Raw genomic sequence first — 9,816 nt, 5'->3', positions numbered from 1 at the left:
ATATATACATATATTCACATATAAATGGTTCAGAAAATAATAAAGGCATAAAACAACATAATCTCAACTTTTCTTACAGTTCAAGAACACTTGAATAAGTGAAAAATATAAGTGAATAATATAATAATAACTTACACATAAATACTATATTATTATATATTATATTATGTTGTTTTATGTTCTCAGGCATACTGCTCATCTTACTATTTGTATTTAATTTCCCTGAGCTTCAGCATCTTATTGAGTAAAATACGGGCCAATAGTTAAAGAGAAGATCTCTGGGGTTTCTCGAGACTCTAAAATCTCAATCTCTGTTTATGGCACACATTTCAGACTGTTTCATGTGGTGTGTATGTGTGTGTATGCGTGTGTGTGTTGTATCTCCCCTTGACATTTAGCCCCAAAGTGATGGACCTCAAGTGGGGAGTCATTCATTCATTCATATATTTAGTAATTTGATGGCTTATTTTGTGTAAGTCATGGTGGTGAATATAAAAGTAAGACGAACGTCTTGCTTCCCTAGACTAACATTTAATAGGTAATACACAAATCGTATAGAAATAACAACAACACAAGGTAGAAAATAATATGTATGACTAGTGAACAAGAAGTGTGAAGTGTTTTGGACATTCAAAGTAGGGATAAAATGCTCCCATATGCGAGAGCTCACACATGGAAGGTTTCATAAGGATGGAGAACAAATCATATCAAAATTCTTTGTGTACAAGATAACAGAAAAAAATCAAGAGCAGAAGTTCTTACATACAGAATTTCTCCCTCCTACTGGCAAATCAAAGCCTAAGTAAGTTGATGTTTATTACAGGCTTCAGAAATTTGTCTTTTATTTTTAGTAAATCTAGTGAAAATGTAGTTTACTGGGTTTTTTCTTTGGGCTCACTTTTCAAAGAACACTATTTTACAGCCTAATTGATTAGTATAGAAAATCTAAATATCAATATTACTTTAAAGTTGACCCCAGGGTCTCTGAATAGGAGCACTTATGCCTTATTGATAAGACTCTCAATAATAAAACTATTTGAATGTGAAACACATCAAACATTTTAGCTTCTTTCCTGTTTTATTGCCTCAATAGACAAAAGTCTCTATACTCAGTAAAACAAATCTGCTTTTGTTTTTATTGCCTTGTCTTTGAAATTGTGGCCCTTTGTCTTACAACCAATGATGGAACACTTACATAGGAAGAAAAGAAATGGTCGTATTGGAGTACAATGCTTACTTGCTAGAAATAAACAAGCCAATTTTAGTAAAATAAAACTGACCTAACTCTGTGCTAAGATCTTCAGACTTAATAGCCATTCCAATTCTCTCTGACATTTAAAAATTATAAGGCACAGCAAAAAGAAATTCTTAAATGTCAGAATCCTCATAATTTCAACTTTTGCCACTGAATTCTTAACTCCTCCCCCCACCCCCACGCTGCCCCCAGCCTGTGAGTATACTGGGGCAGAAAAGAAGTTAGAAGAGGTACCCTGTATATAGTTCTGCTGGTAGCAAGGCTGTTCAGACTGACACACACCACCCAGTGCAATCCTCAGGCCAGGTCCTCTGACAGGCTCCTTCAGAGTCATTTCACTGCATCACTGGGCCTATTTTAAAGGTGGAGTCAATGGAAGGAGAAAGTCTGAGAAACTGAGATACCACTATTCTCTTCCCTACATTTCTTTTTCATTAATCCATTAAGGTGACTATTTTTAGCTACTGCTGTGGTGCCACATTTGTCTTTAATCTAGTGAATTTTGATTCAAAAGGGACCAGAAATCATACAGTGATTCTAAATGAGATGTCAGAAGCAGGGAATGTAGTAGTAATAATAGGAATACAGAGGAGGGAAATTAAAAGTAGAAAGAAGACAGGAAAGATGAAGAAAAGGAGAAAGAGAAAGAGAGCAACGAAAGAGATATAAGGTTTACTGCACACTTAGTAAAGGAAAGACACAATGGTGTCTTGTATAAATTGTGACCATAACGCAGTGAGGATGGCATTGGTACACATTTTACATACAAATAACCAGTAATTGAGGCTCAAAGATGTAAAGAGCTTACTTTCCATCATACAGCCAACAAGTGTTAGAACTAGGATTCAAAATCCCACACAGTTTAATCACTGAGGGTATCCGCTTCTCAAAAGCTGTGGGGGGAAAGTAGTATCCCTAATGAAATTATATTACGTTTAGAAAAAATTTGTGTAAGTATTCGATGATCTAAAAATACTAACTCAGTCCACAGGATATATTGAGTATCTATCAGTATGATAATACCTCTTAATCAATACTTGCTAGTGTCATTGTCAAAGCATTGAAATAAAGGTGGAGATATGCTCTTCTGCTTTTCTTAATATTTTATGTGAACTCCTTGCTTATAAATTCCTATTTTTAAAACCACAAAATAAAGGAGGCCCCTATTCCTTTTTTTCTTCTATCATATTTTCATATACATTCTTGGAGCTGGTGTGTGTGTGTGTGTGTGTGTAATAGATATGAAACAACATCGCACTTTATCAATTATTATTGTTGGTTAACATCTCGGTCAATCTCATTTTCTCAGTTCTACCGGGATCCTGCTTCTGTTTTCAGGGTTGTTGCAGTTTTCATTTTTTATTTTATTTTTTTAACATTTATTGACTGTCAACAAAAAAGGCTTTATTTTCTAACAGTTTCCTCAATTTAGAAATACAATAATTATCGTGATGAAGAGTATTGGTTAATGTTCTACAAAAAGGAGATTTTAAAAAGGAATCCTTATTTTCTAGTCAATAAAACTACCCTATTATTATAACAATATTTTCTCTTAATTTTTAAAATATTATCTAATCAAACAATCTAGAGAACCCTGATTTGAGGGTGACCCTTTATGTTAATGGAGAAATTTTATATTGGCTTGTCAGAGGTAGATGAACTGTGTGCTCTGTAAATTCTACTGTAATTGTGTCCATTCTCTGATTTTGCTTCAGTTTGGTTGTTAGCTATAAAATTACTGGTAAGTAATAAAACACAGGTCAAAAGTATTAAACCCTTGTCACAAATATTACCAAATCATAACAAGGAAATATCATCTGAAAGCCACAATTCCTAGCATTTACCTGTAAAATATAGTTTAAATAATAGGCCTCTTTTTTATTTTTTTCTTGGTTTGGCTTATTAAGATTTTACATTTCTCCTATAACTTGCTATCCAAATGAAAGGGACTGTTTCTGGAAACCACTTTGGTCGATTCTGCTTGATAATAAATAATCTTTAATTATTAAATATTCATAGAGGGTTTTAGCCATTTTATTTTTGTCTGGCAAGGAATTGCATGCCATATAACCATGTGTCTCTAAAGTATAATGAAAGAAGATGAATGCTTGTAATACTCCCTGTGGCTAATTCTTCCTAATCCATTGCCCTTCTTTAAAAAAGAACAGTTGTGATCTTATTTATGATGTTTTAAGGCTCCATAGAGCTCTTACAAATGTTCGCTGACTTATAGTTCTATATGAGGCTATGGTGCTTATGCATTGGTCAAAACAAACAGGAGCAAAACAGTAGGGCACAGAGTGGGGCTTGGTCAAAACAGGGAAGAGCAAAGGCAAAAACCTGTATTATAGTGATTATGTTGCCTTTTCTTCTCATTACATGATATCTCCCATTAGTAAAAGCTTACTCGACCAAATATTTGTTCCACCCTCCTCCTGTGATCTGACATCTCAGTAAATTTATGGCCAGCATTTCTCAACATGCATTTCTAAAGAACAGTTGGTTCAAAGAAATGCTAGCAGATGTTACTTGAAAAAGAGTCCTGAGATCAGATAAGTTTGGGAAATACTAAACTATAGAAAGTTAAAGAGGTTTCTTTTCTCAAGGGCTTCTTAGAGTTTTTAGTATGATAATATTCACTGTGAATCCCCACGAAAAGCATATAGATTTGCAAACCTTCCAGAATGCATTTGTCCTTTGAAACTTTTTTCACAGAATATGCTTATGAGAATAATGTTCCCCAGAACCTAATTTAGGAAACACCGAACTAAATAACTGCAATGGGACTGCTGAGTGCATCTTTAAATATGGGAGGCAGGTAGAGGAGTAGGTAATTGGAAAGGCTAACTCTTCCTCTAAAACAATTGGCCAAAATGCAAAACGAACTTGAAACTGTCAAAGGAGAAACAATTGATAAAAAAATGGATACTTTTCATGGAAATATTTACTCCAAAGTGGTATAACACTCTCCTCATACAGATAGAATTAGCTTCATTCTAGCCTCCTGAGGTGAAACTGGTCACGAAAAATCATGGTTTCTGTCTAAACTACCTCCAAAGATAAAGTTCTGTCACTGCAGATATCTAAAAATAAGCTGAATGATCAGCTTAAAGCAAGGTGGAAGACATTGGGATTTTGGTTAGATCAAATACTTTAAATACCCCTTCCAACTTTGACAGTCTATGGTTCTAAGGGTATAGCTTATAATAATCTATCCCTACAGAAAATGACCAAGCCACAACTGGTAGTACGTGCTTTCCTTAGAGACGATTAAGACAGTGCCAAAACAGGTTATTTTGTTTCTTCAAAATGGTTTAGTGGTGTTAATGGACTGAATGCTTGTTTACCCCCAAAATTCATATGCTGAAATTATTTCCCCCGGTGTGATGTTTAGAAGGTGGGGCCTTTGAAAAGTAATTAGCATGAAGGTGGTGCCCTCATGTATGGGATTAGTGCCTTTCTGAGAAGAGATGCAAAAGAGATTATCTTTCTCTCTGCAATGTGAGGATACAAGAAGACAGCCATCTATAAACCAGAAAGAGGGCCTTCACCAAGAACCGAACTATGCTAGCACCCTGATCTCAAACACTCAGCTTCCAGAAGTATATGTTTGTTGTTTAAGCCACCCAATCTATGGTAGGTATTCTGTTATAGCAGACTAAGCTAACACAAGTGGCCATTACAGTGGTGGATGCTAGAAATTCAGGAGGCATTCACAGAGTGCATCTACCCACACATATTAGCAAGGGAAAAAGGTTTATATATATTTCCCACATCATGTAGAAAATCTCAATAATTCTTTGCTCTAGAAATCTGAAAAGGCTTCATTTGCCTCCACAAATTATAGAACTGAGTAAGTGTTCTCAATTCATGTACTGCAAATATAGAATTTTATAATAATCTACCACATTACTATACAAACACACTTATTTTGAAGGTGAAATAACTATCATCATTTATAATAGTCTCATGAATGATTACTATTTAATATTCATAAATTTTTCAATGTAAAATTATCTTTTTAATCTATCTGGTAGGGAGAACGACTTAATCTGGCAGCATCTTTAGTCCTTCAACCATTTCCTGTTTTCTATAACCAGGTTCTAATGTTAAAGCATTCCATAGTCCACACACTCTACCCAGGGGTTAACCAGGAAACAAGTTCAAATGTTGTGTGTATGCTTTAACTGTGTATGTTTCTCTCCATCCAAAAATCTACAGCATGACTGGAAGAAATTATTAGGTCATCTCAACCAAACCAATGATGCCTTTCTTCTTTTATATTTTTTATTCAAGCCCTATAAATATCCTAATTACCTATTTGAGAGGGATTACATCTCCCTAGTTTATCGATCTTCCACAATGTCCCACATTCGAGAATCATGTCTTAAAATTCAGCCTCAGAGTATTTTCTCCTCAAGTCTTGGACAACCTTTATCATCTTGTCACATTATTTAATGACATAATAAGATTTAAAAACATACAATATGTGTGTATGTGTGTGCATATACACACCTACTTAAGCTCTCCCATTATCTGTGTAAGTGCCAGTAAGGGGGGGATTCCTACCAATTTTCTTCTCCAATGGGTGCACACCATTGCAAAAGAACCTGGAAGTAAGAGTTAGAGGACATAAATGGGACCAGTCATTTATCCTCTCTGACATTCAGCCTCTTCATCCATGACTAATGGATGTGAGCCAGGAGCCATAGCTTGCATTAAACACTTGCTTAAAAATCTAGTACGTTTTTTTCCTCTTGGATTTGTCCAATTATTTTATTCCTGCAAATATACCCTAGGCACTCTTCTAGACACTTAGGGAGGGCCCAAGCTCATTGATATAACAAAATAAAGATGAATGAGAAATAGAAGCTCAGGAGCCAGTGAGTCTTCCATAATAACAAGTCATCTATTTTTGGTCAAGGAAGAAAGAGAACTTCCAGCAACAGTTCCTAGCACAAACAATAGTATCAGCATGCCAGAACCAAGTTGTGTTATGTCAGGCTGCCACATCAGACATCGTGCTTTATTTCTCCTTTAAAAGACTGACTGAATGGGTCTTATCAGTCTTCATCAGAAATGTCCACAGTCTATGCCACCTCTCTGCTCCATCCTAAAAAAACATACAGTCCGTATCCAAGTCAATGGTTCTATGATCATAACAATTTTAAGCCCATAAGCTTAAGATAGTAATTAATCTAGTGGCTATTTAAAGGGAGTTTTGTTATATGGTGCATTAAGTCAGGGAAAGCCAGGTACAAGAGGGATTCCCAGAAGTTTCCTCTATGTACATTTATTTACTTCAAAATGCTGTAATTAAATTCAATGAAATACATGTGTGAAAATCCTTTGAAAACTACAAAAAACTATATAAGTATATAACACTCAAAACTACCTGACCCTCATTATCCACAAATGTTTAAGTGCTAAGTCACTTTTCCATAATTTCTTAGTAGATATTTTTAGGTCTATTTGAAAACACACTAATTCCTTTAGTTACTAGAGAATAAGTCTTTTGCATTCATTATATGCAAAATATAATTCATATATCCACACAGTTGAGGCAGGATTTTTTGCTCCATAGCTCAGCTAAATCCAGTTTTTGTCTCACGACCAGGAAAAATTAGGCATGTGGACACACTGAAAGCAAAAGGAAAGCTCTCAACTAAAAGAGGGGTCCTGCATGCAGGTTTCCCCCTCACAAATTGAATACCAGGCCACCACACACAAGCTGAAGGGGCCAGGCTCCTCCTCTCCATAAGGCACAAATTCCTGGTGGCTCCACGATATTCTCCCAGTGCACATGCAGCCCTTAGTCTGAGCCACCCACATTGATTTATTTCAGCTTACTGTGCATGTGTTAAGGGATGGAATTGTTCACTGTGGGCATGTTCAGGCAAGCCCTCTGTGCGCAATGACCTGGGCAGGTCAGAGGTTCCCTGAGGACCCTTCCCTATTTGCCTAGGCATTTGGCTGTCTCTTGCCTCTATTATAATGACATACTTATCTTCAAAATATGCTGCTAAAATTTTAACAAATTCCTCTAGTCATGAACCGCAAACTTAAAAAGTTGCCAGTAAAACTCACTTCCTAAATGATTGTTTTTAAATAATATTATTTTAAATTTTTCAAAATGTGCTTGATGTGGATTGCATTCTTTGTAAAATAGGTAATGATTTTCCATCTATATGTGAATTTTCTATTGAATACATTTGAAGTTAACAGAAAATATAAGGAATGGGTTATATACTTGCTTCCAAATTTGTCATTGTTAATCTGGCTATAGAAAGTTCGCAAGGTCCATTTATTTTCCTTAATACCTAGGAAATGCCACAAGATATGTATCATGTCATATTTGTCATTTAAATATCTTTCTAGTCAAAAAATAAAACTATTGTGTGACTTTTTTAATGAGTCATGGAAGAGTACTGCATTGCAGGCACAGAGTTCTATTAATGATTATATTATTGGATATTAGATATAGGTAATTGTCATCATTTTCACACAAATATACAAAGACATTTTCATGCCCTATTTAATTACTTGATTCATCAGTGGACATTTAATAAGTGCCAGTCTAGATGCTGCCATGGGAACTATATCTCCCAGAGTGTACAGCATACAAAAAAAGATTGGCAGTGCACAAGGAATAAGAGTAATGGTGGGTGTTAGGAATGAGAAGCTCAGGAAGCTTTTCATCTGAGATACTACTATGAACATAACACTCCCAAACTCCCTCTTACATTCTCTCACTCTCTAGATGTCTGGTTTGCATGAAAGAGAGCTCGCAACATCTAATTTTTGTGTGGAAATCCAAAGATGTCCTAAGGGCATGGGAGTATATGTCATTCAGAGTCAGGTCAGAAAAACAGAAACAGCATTTCGATAGGGAATTGGTTACCTGGGCACTGGAGAACTGGACTTTTAGCAAAAATACGTGGAGGTAACACAGACATAGTAACTTCAGGGAGAAGCTAACTCCCTATGGATGGGGAAACAGAGAGAAGAAGTTGAGGGAACCAGATTTAGAAGTTTGGAGGGTGAATTGTATAAAGCTGGGTCCCCTCTGAGAAAGAAATGCTCTCCACGTAGTGCTGATGATTCTAAGTGAAAGTAACAATGCTGGTTCTAGGAATACAGGGGGAAAGCTAGAAACTCTAGCCAGTTTCCAATACTCAAGGTGAAGGGTCATTGCTAGGGTGCTGGTCATAGGAAGTCATGTAAAACATGTCAGAGCAAGTTCCTTCTCCGCCCCCCAGTTTTATAGTATCACGTTAGCGTCCCCTATTAGCAGAACTTAGCAGAGAAACAGCTTGGAAATGAGAGGTGAAATTTGCATGGTCTTAGTCCCAATATCACAAAGCACAATATAGAAGAGTAGGTTTCGAGCTAATCAGCACTGGGAACCTGAGAGTATAGATCTGAGGGCTGGCAGTACATCAACCCACCTGGAGTGCTGTTGGTGCCCCCAGCTCTTCCCTCTGCCCCCTACCCCTAATCCCTAGGGAAGTATGTGCCCCCTCCTGTTACTATCTCTGTGTTAACTTTTGTATCTTCCTGCTACCTTTCCTGCCCTCCAATACCAGTTTAAACAATTGTCTACTTGAAATTTTCATTGTTATGTTTTCCTGACAAAGACAGACTGCTTGACCTTCTCTTGCTCTCCTAACCTTACAAATCCCATAGGGTCTACCACTGGGTGGTGCCAGCCCTGGTTAAATCCTGTAACTTACGCTGACCTGTTTGCCTTAAAACCTTCCCTCCGAAGATGGCCGAATAGGAACAGCTCCGGTCTCCAGCTCCCAGCCCTCAGGGGTTGGGAGCTGGGAGCGACACAGAAGACGGGTGATTTCTGCATTTCTGTTTGAGGTACCGGTTTCATCTCACTAGGGAGTGCCAAACAGTGGGTGCAGGACAGTCGGTGAAGCGCACTGTGCACGAGCCGAAGCAGGGCGAGGCATTGCTTCACTCGGGAAGCACAAGGGGTCAGGGAGTTCCCTTTCCTAGTCAAAGAAAGGGGTAACAGACGGCACCTGGAATATCGGGTCAGTCCCACCCTAATACTGCACTTTTCCAACGGGCCTGGAAAACAGCACACTAGGAGATTGTGTCCCGCACCTGGCTCGGAGGGTCCTATGCCCACGGAGTCTCGCTGATTGCTAGCACAGCAGTCTGAGATCAAGCTGCAAGGCGGCAGCGAGGCTGGGGGAGGGGCACCCGCCATTGCCCAGGCTTGCTTAGGTGAACAAAGCAGCCAGGAAGCTCCAACTGGGTGGAGCCCACCACAGCTCAAGGAGGCCTGCCTGCCTCTGTAGGCTCCACCTCTGGGGGCAGGGCACAGACAAACAAAAAGTCAGCAGGAACCTCCACAGACTTAAATGTCCCTGTCTGACTGACAGCTTTGAAGAGAGTAGTGGTTCTCCCAGCACGCAGCTGGAGATCTGAGAATGGACAGACTGCCTCCTAAAGTGGGTCCCCCACCCCTGAGCAGCCTAACTGGGAGGCACCCCCCCAGTAGGGACAGACTGACACCTCACTTGGCCGGGTACTCCTCTGAGACA

This window comes from Nomascus leucogenys, chromosome 17 (genome assembly GCF_006542625.1).
Source record: "Nomascus leucogenys isolate Asia chromosome 17, Asia_NLE_v1, whole genome shotgun sequence".
Lineage (NCBI taxonomy): Eukaryota > Metazoa > Chordata > Mammalia > Primates > Hylobatidae > Nomascus > Nomascus leucogenys.
This window is presented reverse-complemented; position numbering follows the sequence as displayed.